The sequence below is a fragment of the Amblyomma americanum genome, chromosome 1 (assembly GCF_052857255.1).
Source record: "Amblyomma americanum isolate KBUSLIRL-KWMA chromosome 1, ASM5285725v1, whole genome shotgun sequence".
Taxonomy (NCBI): domain Eukaryota; kingdom Metazoa; phylum Arthropoda; class Arachnida; order Ixodida; family Ixodidae; genus Amblyomma; species Amblyomma americanum.
The window spans coordinates 348312493-348334849 of record NC_135497.1 but is presented as its reverse complement, the minus strand read 5'-3'; the positions used below and the strand labels follow the sequence as shown (position 1 = coordinate 348334849).

General features: G+C 43.5%; 1 long non-coding RNA gene across 1 annotated transcript; it reads right to left on the bottom strand.

Annotated features, from left to right (window-relative positions):
* Positions 1 to 3116: 3116 nt before the first annotated feature.
* LOC144100245 (uncharacterized) lies at positions 3117 to 19258 on the bottom strand. Its single transcript, XR_013307570.1, has 4 exons — positions 18970 to 19258; positions 8851 to 9007; positions 7405 to 7562; positions 3117 to 3309 (listed from the first exon to the last, which is right to left on the bottom strand). It is a non-coding gene; the product is annotated as an uncharacterized LOC144100245 (long non-coding RNA).
* Between the last annotated feature and the right edge of the window lie 3099 nt (positions 19259 to 22357).

Sequence of the window (22357 nt, the reverse complement as noted above, 5' to 3'; positions counted from 1 at the left end):
CTTCATAACAAGAACAGACTCTTCGTCGCAAGAACTGCCTCTTCTTCGCTAGAACTGTCTCTTCATAACAAGAACTGACTCTTCATTACAAGAACTGACTCTTATTTATTTATGTATTTATTTTATTTATTTATTTATTTATTTATTTACAGAATACTGCAGGCCCTTCTGGGCCCTAGCAGGAGGGGCAATACAGTGCAACATGAATATACAAAAAAACACTGAAAGAAAATTTGAAACACACATGAACTGACACATGAAACACATGGATTCACTCTTCATCACAAGTACTGAATATTCAAAACAAGAACTGACTGTTCATCACAAGAACTATCTCTTCACCACAAGAACTGGCTCTTCGCAACAAGAACTGCCTCTTCGTCACAAGAACTGTCTCTTATGACAAGAACTTACTATTCATGACAAGAACTGACTCTTCCTAACAAGAACTGACTCTTCATCATAAGAATTCACTTCATCTCATGAACTGACACTTCATCGCAAAAACTGACTCTTCATCGCCAGAACGACTCTTCATCGCAAGAACTGACTTTTCATTAGAAGAACTGTCTCTTCATCAAAAGAACTGCTTCTTCATCGCAAGAACTGACTGTTCAAAACAAGAACTGACTCTTCAACATAAGAACAGACTCTTCTTCGCAAGAACAAACTCTTCACCATAAGAACTGACTTTCATCACAAGAACTGACTCTTCATCGCAAGAATATTTTCTTCATCGAAAGAACTGTTTCTTCATCGCAAAAACCGACTCTTCACAATATGAACTGACTCTTCATCACAAGAACTGGCTCTTCATAACAACTGACTCTTCATCAAGATAACTTACTATTCATAAGAACTGACTCTTCAATGCAAAAACTTACTATTCACCGCAAGAACTGACTCTTCATCACGAGAACTGGCTCTTCATCAGAACTGACTCCATCACAAGAACTGGCTCTTCATATCAAGAACAGACTCTTCATCGCAATAACTGGCTCTTCATCACAAGAACTGACTCTTCATCATAAGAACTGGCTCTTCATCGCAAGAACTCACTCTTCATCACAAGAACTGACTCCTCATTGCAAGAACTGACTCTTCAACGCAAGAACTGTGTCGTCATTAAAAGAATTGATTATTCATCGTAAGAACAGACTCTTAATCACAAGAACTGACTCTTCATTAAAGACCTGACTCTTCATAACAAGAACTGACTCTTCGTCACATGAACTGACTCTTCATCACAAGAACTGTCTCTTCATCAAAGACCTGACTCTTCATAACAAGAACTGACACTTCATCGCACGAACCGACTCTTCAACTCAAAAACTGACCCTTCTTGGCAAGAACTCACTCTTCATCACAAGAACTGACTCTTCATCAAAAGAACTGAATCTTCAGAACAAGAACTCACTCTTCATAACTAGAACTGTCTCTTCGTCGCAAGAACTGACCCTTCATAACAAGAACTGACTCTTCATCACAAGAACTGTCTCTTCATCACATGAACTGACTCTTCATCACAAGAACTGATTACTCAAAACAAGAACTGGCTGTTCATCACAAGAACTATCTGTTCACCACAAGAATTGGCTCTTCGTAACAAGAACTGCCTCTTCATCACAAGAACTGTCTCTTGTCACAAGAACTTACTCTTCATGACAAGAACTGACTCTTCCTAACTAGAACTGACTCTTCATCATAAGAACTAACTTCATCTCAAGAACTTACACTTCATCGCAAAAACTGACTCTTCATCGCCAGAACCGACTCTTCATCGCAAGAACTGACTTTTCATCACTACTGACTGTTCATCAAAAGAACTTACTCTTCATAACAAGAACTGATTCTTCATCGCAAGAACTGACTCTTCATCGCAAAAAATGACTCTTCATTGCAAGAACTTCTCTTCATCGCAAGAACTGACTCTTCATCGCAAAACTCTCTCTTCATTAAAAGACCTGATTCTTCATCGAAATAACTGACTCTTCAAAACAAGAACTGGCTCCTCAACACGAGAACACTCTTCATCGCAGGAATCACTCTTCATCGCAAGAACTGGCTCTTCATCGCAAGAATGACTCTTCATCACAAGAACTGACTCTTCATTGCAAGAACTGACTCTTCATTGCAAGAACTGACTCTTCATAATAAGAACTGACTCTTCATAATAAGAACTGACTCTTCATCACAAGTACTGACTTCATCGACAAACTGATTCTCCTTCGCAAGGACTGACTCTTCCTCGCAATAACTGACTCTTCATCACAGGAACTGACTCTTCATCACAAGAACTGGTTTTTCATAACAAGAACAGACTCTTCACCAAAAGAACTGACTCTTCATAATAAGAACTGACTCTTCATCGCAAGGACTGACTCTTCAATACAAAAATTGACTCTTCATTGCAAGAACTGACTCTTCATTACGAGAACTGACTCTTCATTTGAACTGACTCTTCATCACAAGAACTCGCTCTTCATAACAAGAATAGACTCTTTGTCGCAAGAACTGACTCTTCTTCGCAAGAACTGACTCTTCATCACAAGAACTGACCCCAGTAGCACAAATGGGGCTGTGAACTGCGGGCCCTTGTGGGCCCGGCACGGGCTGCCCATAGGGGCCCGACGTGGGATATGTGCGGGATTTGCAACTCGGCATCGGGGGGACCCTCAAGGACTGCCCATTGGGCTTACTGCATAGCCCCACAAGGCTCCGCGCTGGATCCCCTTGGGCAGGCCCGTGCCGGGCCTCCATGAGCTGGCCCGTTCCGGGCCTGCGTGGGCTGGCCCATGCCGGGCCTGCGTGGGCTGGCCCGTGTCGGGCCTGCGTGTGCTGGCCCGTGCGAGCCTCTGTGGGCTGGCCCGTGTCGGGTCTCCGTGTAGGCTAGCCCGTACTGGGCACCCGTGGGCAAGCCCGCACTGGGCCCTTGTTGTCTAGCCGTTCTGGTCCCAGTGGGCTTCTTAGGTGATAACTTGCGGGAAGTCAACAAAGATAACCCATATAGAACCAATAGCTGTATGCCTTACGGCCCACCTTGACAACCCAGAGAGGCTTTATTCACATCATCAGTATTTTTTGTGTACATGTTAATACTGAAATTACAATGCAAGTAAGAATGCTTCTTATTTATTTATTTGTTTTTGCAAGACATTTTGGGCGTTCTTGCATACAAAGCCCCAATTACTGGGCTGAAGGGTCCGTCCCCTTCGTCCGAACTTTCCGACCGCCATCCCAGTCTCTCGCCCCCAGCACGAACGCAGCCACTCTGTTGTTGCCTTCCATGGTGGCTGTTGGGATTCTGCGCTGCATAGCAGATGTAAAAACGAACAAATAAACACACATCAAATTGATATTCAGTATGGTGGATAAAAATCACTTTCAAAAGTATTACAGGCACATCTTTCAGGAAAGGCTTCATAGCCGTATGCAATGCTACAATGTGGAATGTTTGAAATATCAGCATATTTCGTTTGCTGTCAATATCCGTAACCATGATAAACATAAATATCCATAATAAGAATAACCTAAAGGTGCATGAGCCATTAAAGGACTAAAGACACCTAAATTTATTGCGTGTTTTCTTCTGTCAATTGATGCGTTAGATAATAAAATACATGGATTACCAGGTATTACTTGCCTACAACCACGCTAAATAATTTATAATCGAATTTCTTCCCTCATGCTGTTTTGGTTTCATCGACCGAACGCCGACTGTCGTGAAGTTGATGTTTTGGTCACATGATGCGACTAGAAAAACTAATACAATCGCTGATATGTAGCTTTAATTGACTACGAAATTTAATCCAGCCTCTTCCAAGACCTGGAATGACAAAAAATGACCTGTCAGCAATACTATAACCAATTTTTATGCCTCATGTGAATTAAACACCAACTACACGTCACAGTCATTGTTCGACTGATGAAACCGAAACAGCGTCAAGAAGAAATTAAATTGCAGAAATACTGCACATTGCGCTAGTTGGTGTTGTTGCATAGTGGTGGTTCAAAAGCCCACACATACGAACCATGTAAGAGACGAGACAAACAAACCAGCGCCGAACTTGCTACAAATTTTTTATTAGGAAGAAGCACGTCATATATATATATACACTAAAAAACAGCACACATGCCCAGTGTCAACAAGACTCCTAGTGCTAGTACAAGTAAACACTGCTTTAAAAGCACGTGAATATCTGCAGAACCACTACCCACTAAGTAGCATATTGATTTCTCGAAGCGATAATGTAACAAATGGCACACTCACGCACCCTTTACTTTTTCTGATAATATGAAACACCTCAGCTACTTTTCTAGTGCGCTGGTCAGAATGAGCGAACAAGACATCAGTATCGTCAAAAAATGGTGTACATTTGCACGTGAAACAATGCTTAGCTAGGTTAGTTTCTTTCCTAAAGAATTAGCGTGCTCCATGAGCCGCACGTTAACGCAGCGGCCAATTTGACCTATGTAGGTAAGGCCACAGGACTGAGGGATTTGATACGCTACGCCAGTCACACAGAAAACATATCTACTTTCATGATTTATTTTGCAAGCATTTCTTTTGCGCCCTTGATGCTTTCTTTTAACTGCCGCCCCCACTCTCTAGCTTGTTAGGTGCAGGGAATAGAACCTTTACCCCATGCTTGCTTCCCACTCTTTTTAATCCGGTGCGAAAGCGTGTGGACATATGGCATAACCCACTACCTTTCTTCTCCCTTCTTCCGAACCATTTTCCAGCCCCGAGGTACTTGCAGACGATTTCAGCTCACGGAGGACTTTGTCTGCACTCGAAACGAGAACTGAGTCCAGAAAACCAGCTTCCCTACATCTATCTATTTGGGCTAAGAGACTGGGCATCATTTTTTGATAAGATTTCTTTACTGCCATGCCTAAGCATCCCGTAACGAGGCCACTTTTTACAAGCTTTGAAAGCAAGGGCCTGTAATTCAATAGGGGCTTTTCACTTCTAGGGGAATACTGCCAACAGACATGGTTGGGTTCGAAAGAGAATTTTAAATCAAGGAATTGCAAGACTCTTTCTTGAGGGTCTTCATGTGTGAACCTCAGCCCCGACCAATTATGTGCAAAACTATGAACATTTGACACAAATTCGGGATTCACTGACCTAGCCAGCACCAGGTAAACATCCACATAACAGAAAATGCATATGCAATAACCGGCTAGATCAGTCTCAACTTTCATATCAACCCTGCTTAGATAAATGTTACTGAGAATGGGAGCTACCTTGGCACTTATGCACACACCCGATTTCTGCATATAAAGACGACCATCCCACTCAACAAACGTGTTACTCAGGTAGTACGAAAACAGTTAAAGAAAGGATCCTGTTGTGATTCCACACTCATTTTGGAACACGCATTCATCGCTCTCGTCACATAGTGCCCGGCTCTCATTTCGGAGAAAATCCGCTACTGCCTCAGAATTAGGTACGAGAAACGGATCCTTTACGCGAAGTGACGACAAATGTTTGCGAAGATAGGTAGACACAAACAACTGCCAAGAACTGTGCCCAGATACGCTTGCCCGGAAAGGAAATTTAGGCTTGTGCATCTTAGCACTAAAGAAAATTTTTAGCGCGATTGTCCAGCTTCCTTCACTTTCTTTGCTATACCTTTATATTAAAACTTCCGAATTAAAGTCATCGCCTCCTCTGAACATCGGTGCTAGAAAATTTATTTAGTGTTAAACGCACAAGCCTAACGTTCCTTTCCGCGCAATCGTCTCTGAGACATATTCTTTGCAGTTGGTTGTGTCTACCTATCTTTGCAAACATTTGTCGTCACTTCGCGTAAAGGATCCGTTTCTCGTACCTAATTCTGAGGCAGTAGCTGATTTCCACCGATATGAGAGCCTGGCACTATGTGATGGTTTAAGCATAGATGCCAAGGTAGCTCCCATTCTCAGTAACATTTATCTAAGCCGGGTTGATATGAAAGCTGAGACTGATCTAGCCGGTTATTGCATACGCATTTTCTGTTATGTGGACGATTACCTGGTGCTGGCTAGGTTAGTGAATCCCGAATTTGTGTCAAATGTTCATAGTTTTGCACATAATTAGTCGGGGCTGAAGTTCACACATGAAGACCCTCGAGAAAAAGTCATGCAATTCCTTGATTTAAAATTCTCTTTCGAACCCAACCATGTCTGTTGGCAGTATTCCCGTAGAAGTGAAAAGCCCCTTTTGAATTACAGGCCCTTTCATTCAAAGCTTGTAAAAAGTGGCATCGTTACGGGATGCTTTGGCATGGCAGTAAAGAAATCTTATCATAAAATGATGCCCAGTCTCGTACCCAAATAGAAAGATGTAGGGAAGCTGGTTTCCGGGACACCGTTCTCGTTTCTAGTGCAGACAGTTCCCCATGAGCTGAAACCGTCCTGCAAGTACCTCGGGGCTGGAAACGGGTTCGGAAGAAGGGAGAAGAAAGGCAGTGGTTATGCCATATGTCCGCACGCTGTCGCACCGGATTAAAAAGAGTGGGGAGCAAGCATAGGGTAAAGGTTCTGTACCCTGCACCTAACAAGCTAGAAATAGTGGGAGCGGCAGTTCAAAGAAAGCATGAAGGGCGCAAAAGAAAAGCATGCAACATAAATCATGAAAATAGATATGTGCCCTGTAAGACTGGGGGTAGTGTATCAAATCCCTGTCCTGTGGCCTTACCTACAAGGCCAGATTGGCCACTGCGTTAACGTGCGGCTCATGGAGCACGCTAATTCTTTAAGAAAGAAACTAACCTAGGTAAGCATTGTTTCACGTGCAAATGTATGCCATTTCTTTGACGATACTGATGTCTTGTTCGCTAATTCTGACCAGCGCACTAGAGAACTAGCTGAGGCGTTTCATATTATCAGAAAAAGTAATGGGTGTGTGAGTGCGCCATCAGTTACATTATTGCTTCGAGAAATCAATATGCTACATAGTGGGTAACGGTTCTGCAGATACACACATGCTTTTAAAGCGGTTTTTACCTTTTACTAGCACTAGGAGTCTTGTTGACATCGCACATGTGCGCTGTTTTTCCGTGTGTATATATATGACGTGCTTCTTCCTAATAAAAAATTCAGTTGTAAGATCAGTGCTGGTTTGTGTGTCGTCTCTTGGTCAGTGTGTGTTTGCACTTTTGAACCACCACTATGAAATTAAATAATAAATTATTTAGTGGTCGTACATGTATAGAATGTCTAACGCATCGTTTGAAAGAAGAAAACGCACAAGCAAAAATTTGGTACCTATAGTCCTTTAAATTTGGATGGCTACTCAGTAATTGATAACGGAAGTGCTGAAAACCACACCAGGTAGATTGACAGTAGCTTTTTCCTTCAATTAGATGGTGTGTTCACAAAGTGTCTATAACCTTCAGAAGATTCACATGTACTCACCAAAAATTGCGCTGTACAGCCGCAGATTCTTAAATGCTTCTTTTTCGCCCCGCCCCTTCAATGTGCACATAAGGGCCACAGGAGTCTTCACTAGTCTTCATAATAAGTTTTGTAGCCTGCTCAGCTGGCTCACTCCCAATGAGTGCTAGCTTTTTGGTCTGAAATAGATTTTTCAGATTATACAAAGTGAACTATGCCATGAAAACCATACACTGAACCATTCATAAAACTCCCTCTTCGAGGAACCATGTGCAAGTCAACAAAAAGAAGGTTGTAGAACAGGATAATACAGAGGACTCAAAGAGACCTATGATCACAGTGGTGTGACTCAGCTTAAAGATAACAGAATTCTCTGCTGTCTTCTAAACGCCCATCTTTGCATCATCATATTAACTTCCTTTTATGCACGACTCAAAGGCATACACTTCCCAAAAAATAAGATAAGGTGGAAAAAGTGAAGCCATTACTTTAAGGCCACCTTGAACCATGGCAAAATTGTAGTCTGGAGCTAAATGAGTAATGTAAGAACATAACCGCCAGCTGCCACTATGAACAGCAAGGCTAATGCTTGTGCTAATTTCTTGTAGTAGGCTAGATATTATATACAGCAAATCCTCTTTCAAATACACTTGTACAAAATGAAGCTTTCAGGTCTACAAATCCAAATGCAACATGAGGCAATTTCGAAGTCCCAACTTAATCTGAAGTGGACTCACCATATGTAGAGGGCTCAAATTAAACTACAGCTGAACAAAACACTTTGCATCAAAATTATATTAAAAGGAATCAATACGTTGCCAGTAGTTCTTAAGCACAATTGAAAGAAATGCCATATACCCAGTCGAAAGAAAAACACCAGCCAGTTTCTGGTGTTTACACCAAACTGGCTTTTTTAGCCACGGATTCTAGTGTGACCGTGTCTGGTGCTCCGACCAGGCCAGGATTTTCAGACACGGGTCCTGATGTGGCGTAGTGTGGTGAGCTTTAGTGCGTCCTGGTCTGGTTTTCTGTGCTATGACCCGGTTGTCTGATACCGGCTCTGGTGTGCTTTGGTTTAGTGTTTCCTGGTGTGGTCGGTGTACTATTCGATTTGGTGTGGTTGGTATACCGTAGAATGTCTTGATTGAGATGCTGTGAGTTTGGACATACTATCGTGAGAAAAATTAAGAGATCCCAGCGAATGCATGCCAAATGGTGTAAAACAGCAAGCACTCCTGATGTCGAGTCAGGTGCACTAACATCCATCAATCTCGCTGCGCCGGCCTTGATGGCACGAGCATTTCATCAGATGGCACCTGCACGCAGTTAGGCATAGTGTGGCACACACTCGCAGCATCATAATTTTTCACATGATTGTACACTGGAGCATGCGCATAACTACATCTTTTCTGTTCTTGCCGAAGACTAAGAGCAAGCACGTATCGTAAAGAAAGAAAAAATGCTCACATTTGCACAAAAGCATCCTTAGCTTCATTGGCAGACAAAATTGGCAGAATAGCCAAGATGGAGGCCCCTAGCATTACAGCGTGCATCTTTTCTGACAAAGTCGAATAGGTTGAATTTCACTGATAGCGGCTTGACTTCAGCTGTGTAGCCACAATGCCTGAAGAACAACAGAACAAAATCAAGAATTTGTGTGAAATACACTATAATAATCACAGTGCAAAGACAACCAGCAAATACTGCTATTAAATTTAGCTCAGTGGTGCAAACATAGAGTACACATTCAATACGACTTGCAATGCCTCTGCAGTAAATCAACTGTCTTCTGCTTTATAGTAAATCAATGCTACTCACATAAAGCACCCCACTTGCATTAATTTGCTTGAAATCAGTGTCTGGATGAGCAAGTATTTCACAATTTCATTCACACAGTACAACGATGAACACGGGCAAGGGGGAAGACACCGAAAAACACTGAGGTGCCTCCTCCCTTGCCCCTGTTCATCATCATACTGTGTGAATGAAAATGTGAATTATTGCGTTGTTTTTTTTGTATTCATAGCTAACTGCATATATTTACAACACAGTTGGGTACGCCTGCATCATAATCTGAATTCCTATCATATTTTAGCATTGCAGCTGATATTGAGCATGACAGTCCTTCTAACAGTCAGGCTTTCTGAGAAAATCAACAGCACTCCAGCATCTCCGGTAATTTGATTCATTACGAGGCTCAGAGATACTAATACATGGTAACCTAGAGAAATAAATTGATATGGAAATTCTACTGCTGCAGAAAACAAAAATAAGAGAAATCAAGGAATTACAGAAATGATTACAAGATGCCCATAAAGATGGGCACAAAAAGGAGATAAGATGTAGTTCCACTAAAAAAAAATATCAGATGCGAGTATATTTCAGGGTGACAAAATCCATGTATTGAGACTTTTTATGCGCACAGGGTGAAGAACTGTAAAACACTGCATCGCTGGCTGCAGCGATTTAGAAGGCCATTCCTCTTCATTTCTTCCAAAAAAGTCGCAGCACAGCATAAAAAGCCTACTGCTGAAATTTATTTTGAGCTCAATGCCACATACAAACTGACAAGGGTGGAATGCTAATGATTCGAAAGGAAACCTTAAACAAGATGCGATGAACTCTGGCACTGGTAAAACCCCAACAGATGTGCAAAAAAAAGCTGCCAGATTATTTTTCCTGCTGAATGTATTAAAACCAAAGCTGCCTGAGCGCACATGAGTTTTGTTTAGGTATGGCTTGCTATACACATCCTGAGCCTCTGATGCAGTTGACTGCAGAGTAACTGCAGACACTTGCACACATACAAAACCCACACTAGAATCTGCGTACTGTGCATTGCCCACTATTGTGCCTAGAACACCCTGTCTTCCAGTGAGATGCACTTCTTTTGGTGCATCGAGACGTTAGGGTTCCAGTTATAAAAATGCCCGAGTTGATTATGAGGTAAGTGAATAAGCTTAACAAGTTGACTGGTTCTAAGCAGGCAGATCACTTGCATGAGCCGCTTCTCACAGCAAGGCAGAAAACAATAATGGCTTCAGGACGCTGCAGTGCAGGGCTCCAAATTAGTTTAGACCAAGTGGGGGTCGTTAAGCTTCGCTGACATTGTATGGCAGACCTTCGCCTTTTCCAAAGTAGCAATGTTTACTGCCACACATATACATAACTCACAAGTCGCATGATTCCTCCCAACATGTATGCAACAAAGTATTGCAACCGCTTCGAGCCATCTCTACAGGCCCCACTGGGCCGTCCCTGCTAAGTGTGAAAAAAAAGTGGCTAAGATATGCTTTGTCATATTCAATGCTACAAACTATTTTTACAAAGCATACAGCAAAGCTAGCGAAAGAGTGCTCAAGCACACCTATGCTTGAGTAAAAAGTAGCCAAAATCTTTTTACATGTAAACTGAAGTAGCCGAAGTTAGAACGTGATTTGTAAAACTGTATGCATAACAGCTAGACAAGAGATCAGAGAAGGTAAGGGCAAACAGGGGCTCATTATGGGCTACATGATGGACTCTAACAGTCACTTCCATCATGGCATCTGACAGTTAAACAATAGGCCAGCTAGCATTCAATTCAAGCTTATTTCCATGCAAACTGCTTTCAGTGATGGCTACAAGTTATAACATACAAATTTTCGTTGTTAAGTAGAGGCAATCAGAGGATTCATGGATGATGGCAAATGTGGCGGCACCCACAAATGCCTATACTGAATCAGCATCACTTAGGCCTCAGTACCTAAAATCAAAGCTTCAGGGCAAATGACAGCTAAGTACCGTCCGTCTTCTGTTTCCATGGCACGAAAAGTACATATTCACTAAAAGTTGTTCATTATGAGTAATTTCACTGATCATGCAGTGCCGCACTGCACATAGAGCCTAGGCTTTTAAGCTGCTTTTATCCTCACACGAGCTAACTGAACCCTTCAATCAACCTCCTGTAAATAAACTTTCACATGAAGACAACATCTACAAATATTTGATCACGTCTTGTATGTTTGGCATTATCCTTTGTTTGGCGCTTTCATATTATAAACCCCTAACAAACCTGAGTTGTAATTCTCACATACACTGATGGAGTATATGCCCCTGAGATAAATCCTGCTACAGCTAGCAATTACTTCTCAGTTCATCCATTTTTCACAGTCCAGCGCACAAAAATACAAGAACGAAGAGGATAGACACCACGGACACCGGACAAATTTTTTGTGCGCTGGAATGATGTCTCATAATTCTTCCCAGAACCGACTATCCCAGCCTTCTATGCTTAGCCTTGTGGAGAACCTTTTCCTTGCCTTCCGCTGTCACCTCCTGAGCACTTGCCACTGGAACTGCATAGTACAACTGCTTCTGTTGACCAGATGGGAATGGCAGTTCTCTTGGGAAATACTGCATCCTTTGGGATTCCCTACACGGTGTAATACATTGCCTTCTCTACCTTGAATTTAGATACACCTAAAGGAAAAGAACAAGCATATAAAAATTCTTAGCCATATTTGCAGCCACGAATATGATAATAATTGTATTTCTGCGCTTCACAGCAACAACAGCAGTATGCTTTAACGCCTGTTGAAGCAAGAAAGTAAGAAATCATTTCGTTTATTAGCAACACAAGACTTGCACCTTGACGTTGATGGTGTCATGCAATAGTGGTGAGTTCTGATAGCAGTGTGAAGTACAAAATGCAACTGCTTGCTTCGAATTTTAGAACATGCAACTTTAACTGCACAATTATTGAAAAAAATTCACTTCTTCCTTAAAAATCGCAGATTAGTATGTGTGGTAGCAAATACTGAAAATAAAAATACTAGGAGCACTGCCAGTGTTTAAATCAACGCGCAGTGACTGGTTTCGTTTATGGTTTGGTTTGGTTTATATGGGTTTAACGTCCCAAAGCGACTCAGGTTATGAGAGACACCGTAATGAAGGGCTCCTGAAGTTTCGACCACCTGGGGTTCTTTAGAGTGCTCTGACACCGCACAGTAAACAGGCCTCAAAAATTTAGCCTTCTTCGAAATTTGACCGCCGCGTCCGTGATTGAACTCGCGTCTTTCAGGCCAGCAGCCGAGTGCCATAACCACTCAGCCACCGCGGCGGCTTCGCAGTGACTGGTAAGAGCAATTTTCTACTTGCAGTTCTTGCCCATTCCCTTGTCAAGCAAGGCACTAATTCCGGTTTACCTGTAGTAAATCTAACGTGTCCTCAACATGCTGCCTAGTTAGCAAAGTTCTTGTAGTCAAAATTGAACGAAACATTATTTTCTCAGCTAGAAGCGCATGAGCTATTAATATAGTCCAAGGCAAACAACTTAGTGCCTTAGAATAGTGTTCAACGAGGGGCCCACACGCAGAGACACTTGACTTGCCACTGTTTCCTTATACAAAGTAATACAGGAGTGCATGGCCTGTGGTGTTCATGCTAAGAAATACAAAATATAAATAGAAACAAAACTCAAGTGCAAAGAAAATTAGAGACAAGTTCTGTCATTACACCTTATGTGACACTAGAGAGTACATGTTCAAAAAGAAGTAGTAAAATGGTCATTTTGAAATTTTGCACAATCATCAAATTGTCATGAGCACAGTCAGTTTGCCTTTTTTCACACAAAAGGTTTCCAGCGGCTCCAGTGCACTTCACTTTCTTTTTAGTACAGTGCCTTTAAAAGACAGAAATTGGTCAAAGGCCACAAAATGGTAATAACTGTGTATCACCATTTTCATATCTATGCTTCATTACTTTTTAACACAACCTCCAATATCACCCACATGATTTGCTGCAGGAGCAGGATTCCAGTGTGCACCCCTCACATTCAATGAAGGACCTGGCTGCCTTTTCCAAGTGTGATACTAATTTTCACAATTAAAGTGCCGTTGAGCGAGTTTGACAGCAAGCAAAAACAAGATTTGAACCCAATGGCATAAGGAAATTTTAAAGTGGTCCGAAACATTAGGCTTGTAACAAGACAACTTCAGGTGTCAATACTCATCAAAGTTGCCATCAGATCTCAGCTTTGGTGTGCTCATAAAGAGATGGTGGGGTGTTTAGTTATAATGACCAATTGTCACGGCTGGTTATTGTGCTACCTACTTCAATGATGAAGGATGTGACAAACTATCCTCCAAAATCTGACATCTGGCATAAAGGCTGAAAAGCAAAAGCAAATAAACGACCCCTAAGACCTGAAATTATTTCCTACTTGAGCAGTTATGCACATCATAAAGGAAGCTGACAAACGGCACGAAGTTATACTGGTATTTAGGCCTCAGATGCTCGCTCATTTGAGCCTCAGTATTCTAACTAAAGCAATAAAAAACACATGACTGTTGAAGGCATCATAAGCTCCTGTAAAGCTCATCAGCAGTGAGAAAAACAAATTCTAACCTTCATATTAATATAAATTTCAGCCAATGAGGCCACTGTGTCAGTCACCAACTAAGAGACCATGTACAAACTATACACTGTAAATGCACAAACTCTACATGAGAGCAAAGCATGCCCTGCACTTGTGAAACAAATTTGTGTCAATGTAAGATTCTTGGCAACAGTAGGCATCACCATTATTGGCATGTGCTAAAAATGAAGAGGGCACCTTAATGATGCTGTACAATTTAGAATTCAGCCTTTCAGTAAACTATATTTTGTCTAGTACCATGAGCACCGTCAGAGGAGAAGGCAAAAATGAAAGGAAAGCTGCCAGCTGTCATGAGGTCTGCCACAAAAAAAAAACACTGAACAGAAGTGTTGCACAAACAAAAAAGAAGGGATGCTCTATACGATTACAGAACACAAAATAACACAGCAAAACAAGGCCCAACCAATGAATGAAAAGAGAACAACAAAAAGATGGTAAGCAGTACTGAACACTGCTACCTCTGCAAATTGAGAACAGTGAAAAAGACAACACCTAAAAAATAAGTTTCAAGGACTATAAAAACGTAACTTTGGTCACATATTTTTTAAACGCTGCATTAGACATTAGAATACATGAATCCCTAAGTGGTATTTGCCTACCATTAAATAATTCATAATTCCATTCCCTTCTCTGATGTTGTTTAGGCTTGATCAGCCGAATGATGACTGTCATGCCCAGTTGGCCTTTAGGTCTGCTGAGTCATGGAAAAGCTACAATATAAATGTTGATATGCAGTTTTAATGCACTGCAACACCTAAAACAGCCTGTTTCAAAAGCTGGAATGACAACAAATGCCATAGCAGCAGCTATATTACCAGTTTTCTTGCTTTTGACATGACCTGAAAACCAACTACACGTCGCAGCCATCGTTCGGTTGATAATACTGAAACAACAAGGAGAAAGACAATTATAAATTATTTACCAGTCAGAGAGCAAATATCACGGGGTGGTTCATGTACAGGTGCGGACAGAAGTAAACGGAGCGCGCCGCACAAGAACTGCGTGTCAGCGCCGCCTAGCCAAACCAGACGAAAGCTCGAAATCGCCACGTGCATGTGCAGGCCCGCTTCCGGCGTGACCCTCTCAATGCTCCGCTTGCCTCGCATTCGTCCGGCGTCTGTGTCGTGCTGATGATGATCATGACCGGATGGTCGTGGTCTGTGTAGCTAGCGAACATTTCCGAAAACATAGACCGCTGTCTTGATAAGGCAAATTGCGCGGCGACGCCTCTACCATTAAGCCGCTTCGTTTGAAACAGCTGGAGGCGTGTTTGCGCCGCAAACCCGTATGTTTCGAACTTTTGCTGCCGCTGGGACTCTGCTGCGTCTCACTCGCAAGCAAACGCACTCGAAATACTCGTCATACTGCCGCAGTTTTGTGTTAATTTTCTACAGTTATCACTCATGATTCGCCTTGTCCCTACCAGGCGCTGACGCAGCACTAGTGCATGTACCCTGCCTGTCTCCCTCGAAACAAACTGCCCCTATACTGAATCCTGCTCTTATCACCACTGAGACAGTGCGCTGCGTATCGCGCTGTCATGTGCAGAGCAGAGCTCATGGTAATCACTTTGCATGCACCTTCGGATCTTAGGATGACTACAAGCACCCGCTGTCTCACACACGAACGCCGCGGCAGCAGTGCGTCACTGTTGCGTGCCCCGCGTGCGAAATTCGGCATATGAGTGCCCGTGATCGCCCACTAATCAGAGTATGAGCCACGACAGAACCCGGCAAGCGATCCATACTCTTCTGTGCGAGCTGTATTACTTCACTGCTACCGTTTACATATAGACATTGGTCTGTTAGAGAATATAGGTGTGGAAACCCAACAGCTGCATCCAGCACATTTGGAAGCAGTCACTATCCTTGAGACGCTGGATCACGCTGCAAAAAGCGCCAAGAGCGGCGGTTTCATCTCATTTTAAGCTGACCTCCTAGGCGAGGTTCCAATGCAGGAGCACTGTGGTGCAGTACAGACACACAGGGCGCATGCTTTGCCGCTCAATCGGTTCCCCGTAGGTGCAAGCCGAAAATGAACGGTAACTGTAATAAAAGAACCTGAAACTGCGGTGGTGGATCGAGTGTTTTTGAGTTTATTTGATCTATAACGAGATGGAAATGAATCCCAGAGGAAACTAAAGTTTGAAGGACGCGCGCTATTTGCGATGGAAACGCGCCTACGGCTGCCACAAATGAAACGACATAATGATAGCGTCGCCCCCGCGGGATTTGTGGCATCAAGGGCAGCGGTCTGTGCGCTCCGAAATGCCCGCTCGCTACTAAGGGCACAACCATCCGACCATAATCATCTTCAGCGTGACCCTGACTACGGCCGAATGCGAGGCAAGCGGAGCAATGAGAGGGTTGCGCCGGAAGGGGGCCTGCATATGCAAGTCGCGAATTTGAGCTTACGTGTGGTTTTGGTAGGCGGCGCTGAAAAGCAGTTCTTCCTTGTGCGGCACGCTCCGTTTACTTCTGTCCATGCCTGCACATTAACGTCTAAGGCATTTGAAAAAGACGCAAGCAAACATTTGGTGTCCATAGTATATGCAGTTTCTTTCAAGCTTTGTTGAACTATGATATCAGGTAGCATGCCGAAAGGCTGAGTCAAACAGGTCACTACAAGCTCCTAATTTCCTGTAAGTGTATTAGAGCAAGTATATTCAGTGAACTTGCACAGTGTCATCACCAAGCAAGTTAAATGGCGAAAAAAAATCAAGAACTGACCAAGATAATCGCAGAGGTAACAATTTATGGTGAACATTCACCTTTTTCATTTAGCACTTTTAGCTTTTTTGTGCACAGGCTATAATTCAACAGACCTTGAAGTAGTTTGCAGTAGACAGTGCTTATTTTTCACTCAGAACTAGAGGCAGTAAAAATATTGCAACTACAGTGAAAAGTTCATTTAACAGTACATCTTGCTGGACTAGTTGGTGTAACATTGTGTAACAAAAGTAAAAACAGCGCTAATTTTTACATAAACAACACAGAAAGAACAGACAGGACGGGCGCTGTCCTGTCTGTTCTTTCTCTGTGGTTTGTGTAAAAATTAGCGCTGTTTCTACTTTCGTTATACAGTGAGAGGCCACAGAAGAGAAAATGTCAAGTCCAATTAATGTTTCATCTTTGATGTGCATTCATAGCTGCACTATATAACACCATTCATATTCTTTTCATCAAGTGAAATAAGACGTATTTGCTGGACCAGTCTCTGAGGAGTGCCATGTGACACCTGCATTACTGCAGAAGCTTGACATGGTTATCCTTCTTCTATGATTGTCTATGAGGAGTGCCATGGGAGATGGATACTAGAGGAAAAAAACATTGTTCTCATGCTGTAATATCACCTTAGAATGCTGCCCTGTAGCCCATTACTTCATACTGGCATTTTTTAAAGCCTGGCTGCATTGAAGAACAGGTTGGGAGGGAACTAGAGAGGGAGAGAGAGAAAGCGGCTGAGCTGAGGCTAGGCCAGTGTGCTCGTTGTTGCTGTGTAGCCTTGGAGCTGAGCGGCCAGCTCTGGACTCAATCGTGGTATGAGGGTGCGGGTTTCCCTTTTTCTTGCACCCTGTGTGTTGTGCTGTCAACGTTGCATTTTTTGTGTCTTGGCCATAAGAAAACATGTTAATGATTCTTGATAAAAATCACCACGAAATTTTAAGAATGACAGGAGAAATTTTCCAAAAACCACTAACAAGAAAAAGAAAATTGGTTGCTTGCTTCGGATTCATACGCTCTCTACATTCTAGTACAGGGAGTCTCAGATTCCTCACTAGTTTTGTAAGGGTTCCGAGGCCAGCTGAGACCCCCCTGTATTTCAGCACTGCTTCTTTCTGAGCACGAAACTGGCACTATCTAAAGATGACCTATTGAGAAGAGACACACACGTTATTTTGAATAGGGGAATGCCAATACATGCCATCAACGTTCTGGTCCAAAGCAGACATTGCAACACACTGATCTCAATAAAGAGGTGAAAAAAAACAGATCTGAGAAAACTCGACACATACTTGTGCTCTGCAATGTACGCTTAACGGGCACAGACAAGAACAGCCCCAAATCTGGACAGTGCAGACATCTCCGATTATGCTCTTTTCAGACCTCTTCACTACTTAAGAGAAGGCACTTCACCTGCATAACATCATAATCTCCAGCTGTGTATTTTGCACCCACAATGCCTGGCACTTCCTGATAATTTTTTGTATTGCTGGCATTTCACACAACCACAAGAAAATGTTTATACAGCCATACTTCAAATACATATAGCCACTTGCTGACACTAGTTTTTATGATAAGCTCTGTACTACTCAGGTTATTCAAAACCACTTAATTTGAAAGGGCTACAAAGCGCTGTTTTTCTAGGGCTACTACTTCGTCATCAATTAGCAATGATTTTTATTCACGGCCGCCAGCAACTAAAAGAACTTTACAGCTGCAGGCAACGTTACCAATGTTACAAAAGTGATTGAGCAGGCAGCTACCTGTTGTGGTATCGCAGTGACGCGTCGCTTCAATTCACTCAGTCGCTTGCATGCCTTGACGCGTCACTCCCCTCCCACTCTGAGCTTGACAGCTGGTGTAATCGGCTCGTAGAGGTGTGTTCTAACCTTAAGACGCCACATCAGATCACTATAAAGACGCACATACGCGTAGCGAATAACAGAACGCCTAACAGACCGAGCGGCGCACGCTATCGGCAGTCCGCAACGTGCCAATACTGGCGTCAAAATCACGCGTGCAGGCAGTGCACGATCACGTCCCATGTCGAATAATGAAATAATGAACAGGAAGTCGGGCAACTACCTTAACGAAAGCCCAAAATATAGTCACGCGCCTTGCTGGGCAGTATACAATTGCCACATTTACCTTTAGGACTCCTACGCGTGCCTGCCATTCAGCAAACCCATCTATGCATACACCTCGGCGCTCGCGTCGCAACGCATACACTGTGAACACTGACGGACCAGCAGTTTGATGATTCGATGTGGAATGCACTTTGCTGCCGCGGAAACAACCAGTGACTCACGCGCAATGCTGAAGGGAAACGAACAGGACAGAGCTGACAGAGCCTCGTCCCTTCCGCTTCTTCTCTCCTTTGCGCTCGCTCGTTTATTTACGCGGTCGCAAATTGCACGCAATCTTGCGCTACACAATGGGTCTCACCTGGAAACGAAGACTCTACGCATTCCAGTAACCGCTTTCTTCTCTTGCTTCACGGCGGCTACGGTTGAAGCCGAACGTGTTGTCAATATGAAACGGCTCCATGCTTCTCGGCGTGGTGACTTTTCACAAAGTACGCGAACGGCTGCATTGCTGACACGCGGCGCAAGCTACGATAAGCAGGAAATCCAAACGGAAGTTTGAAGGAACGATTTTGAAATCAGACACAAACAGCACACGAACAGCAGCAGCACGGAGCACGGCACGGCGCGGCGTAAGGCCTAGTCGGATATCACTCCGGAATGCACCGAGGGAGAGGAGGGGAGGAGGGTGCGCTGCGTCCTGCCAGGTGACCTGGCAGCAGCGCGCTGGTTTTAAACGGCGTTGGAAAGCACGCTAGGCGCTGACGCGTGGCTATTAGCGTCATGGTGAATATATACTGCGAACTGTTACAAAATTGCAGTTAGACTATGGCGCTCCGCGCCTCCGTGCATCATTTCCTTGCAGTTTTCATGTCAAAAGCGGGCGACAATTTTTCAGTTCCTTGCAGAACAACTTTACAAAGTGTTTTCTTAGCTTTTTTCTTTTCTTTCTGGTCTTTTGCCCACCGGATTAACGAGCTTTCACTGCATATTTCTTAACACAGCAGCAAGTTTCTCATAAACCACATTTCGCCTTATGCTACAAAGATATGATCTGCAGAACAAGTCTGCTTTACTCAACTTCAAAGAAAAAGTTAATCTCGAAGGTTCTATTGTAGATTTCAACAAAATGTGTATTACTGCAAAATCTCATTAAATCGAACATCAAGGGACAATAAAAAATTCAAATTACCAAATGACCGCCAACAAAACTGACAAGAACCATTTGTACCAGGTCGGAAGAGGGGACCGCCTCAGTTATTGCTGGCAGCCGGAATTCGTCTACCTATATGCTTTGCGATTTGGAAGCGCATATAACTTAAATTACATGCTTAATTCCATATTCTATGCTGAATATATTTAGCTTGAACGCGGGAATGCAAGCTATTTCACATTCGTCTGGCTTCATCAAAGTGCCGAGTGGCAGCCCATATACTGAGGATATATATATATATATATATATATATATATATATATATATATATATATATATATATATATATATATATATATATATATATATATATATATATATGCCCGCACTTCACCCATGCGCCCATGCTCCATCGCTGTTGTACCCATGCAGTCCTTTTACATGTAATGTAGGATATGCAGCCAGGCTAATGTAAGTGAAACTACATGTCCATAGGTGTCGCCGGGCAACGATCGGTAACATTACGCGTGATGTTTCTGCACTGCAAACTCCAGAATAATCGGAGCAGGACTTACGAAGGCTACAGGCAGAAATATACTCCTGTTTCCACACACAGTGTCGTCAGAGTGATGCACGGCAAGCCCCCGTCGCGGTTGCCCGCAATTCACCATCGTATAGCCCAGGTTCACGCGCACACATTTTGCCTCTGCATAGTCCACACATAGCCCTTTTCTAAAAGATATTTAGGCGGGGAATGTGTGGAAATGGCTGATATATGCCCATGCGCCACCCACGTATTTTCTACGCAGTGCCTTTGTAGGTTGTAGGCGGGAATATTCTATGTTTGCCCACACGCAGCTAGCCTCCTTGGATCCTTGAGGGTGCTGCAGGGGCCGCCTCTATTGGGTTTGCCTGCACTTCACCATCATGTAACCCCATATTTTATGCACACGAACTGCATGCAGCCCATGCTTAGCCCTTTCATACCCTGGTTAGGATAAAGGCGGGGAAGATGCGGAAATTACAAACGTGCCCACGCCTAGCCCATGCGGGACAAACGCAGGCGCTGCTTAGACAGCCCAAACTGCATGCCTACAACGCTTCGCCACTGCGCAGCCCAAATTTTAGCCCCTGTATTTTCCACACAGGACCCATGCAGGCCGAAGGCGGGAATACTATATCTCTGCCCACACAAAACCACCGTGGTTCCCTCAAGGTGCTGCACGGGCAGCACCAAGAGGGGCTGCCCACACTGAACCATGATAGAGCCCGCACTGTTGCCCGCATGTATCTGTGGTGGCATGCATACAGCCCATACTTAGCCCTTTCATACCCTGTTTAGGATAGAGGCGGGGAAGATGCGGAAATGACAAATGTGCCCACGCCTAGCCCATGCGGGACCAATGTAGGCGTTGCTCAGACAGCCCAAACTGCATGCCTAAAACACTTCGCCGCTGTGCAGCCCAAAGTTTAGCCCCTGTATTTTCCACACAGGACCCATGTAGGCCGAAGGTGGGAGTACTATCTCTCTGCCCACACAAAACCACCGTGGCTCCCTCAAGGCGCTGCACGGGCAGCCCCAAGAGGGGCTGCCCACACTTCACCATGATAGAGCCCGCACTGTTGCCCGCATGAATCTGTGGTGCGACCCAGGTGGGCTGGCCGCTCTTTTTAAGCCCATGCGTAGCTGACGAGGGGCCCACTCAGGCATAAAATGGGCAGCCCAAAACTTTATTGCCAGCACTGCGCCCACGAGGCACCCATGTAGGTTTATTGCGGGCAGCCACCAGCCCTCATTGCCCATGTCGGACCCGCATGGGCCCGCCACCTTGTGCTACTGGGGGACTCTTCATCGCAATAACTGACTCTTCATCACAAGAACTGACTCTTCATGAAAAGAACGGACTTCATCCCAAGAACTGACTCATCATAACAAGAACTGACGCTTCATCGCAAGAACTGACTTCATCAAAAGAACTGACTCTTCATAACGAGAACGGACTCTTCATAACTAGAACTGACTCATCACAGGAATGACTCTTCATCGCAAGAACAGACTCTTTATCGCAAGAACAGACTCTTCATCACAAGAACTGACTCTTTATCAGAAGAACTGACTCTTCATCACAAGAACTTATTCTTCATCAAAAAAACTGACTCTTCATAGCAAGAACTGACTCTTCGTCGCAAGAACTGACTCTTCGCAAGAACTGACTCTTCATCACAAGATTTGACTCTTCATCTCAATAACTGACTCTTCATCACAAGAACTGACTCTTCATCACAAGAACTGACTCTTCATCACAAGAACTGATTAATCAAAACAATAACTGACTGTTCATTACAAGAACTAACTCTTCTCCACAAGAACTGGCTCTTCCTAACAAGAACTGACTCTTCATCACAAGGACTTACTCTAATGACATGAACTGACTCTTCATAACATGAACTGACTCTTCATAACAAGAACTGACTCTTCGTCAAAAGAACTGACTTCATCTCATGAACTGACTCTTCATCGCAAATACTGACTCTTCATTGCAAGAACTGACTCTTCATCGCAAAACTGTCTCTTCATCAAAAGAACTGATTCTTC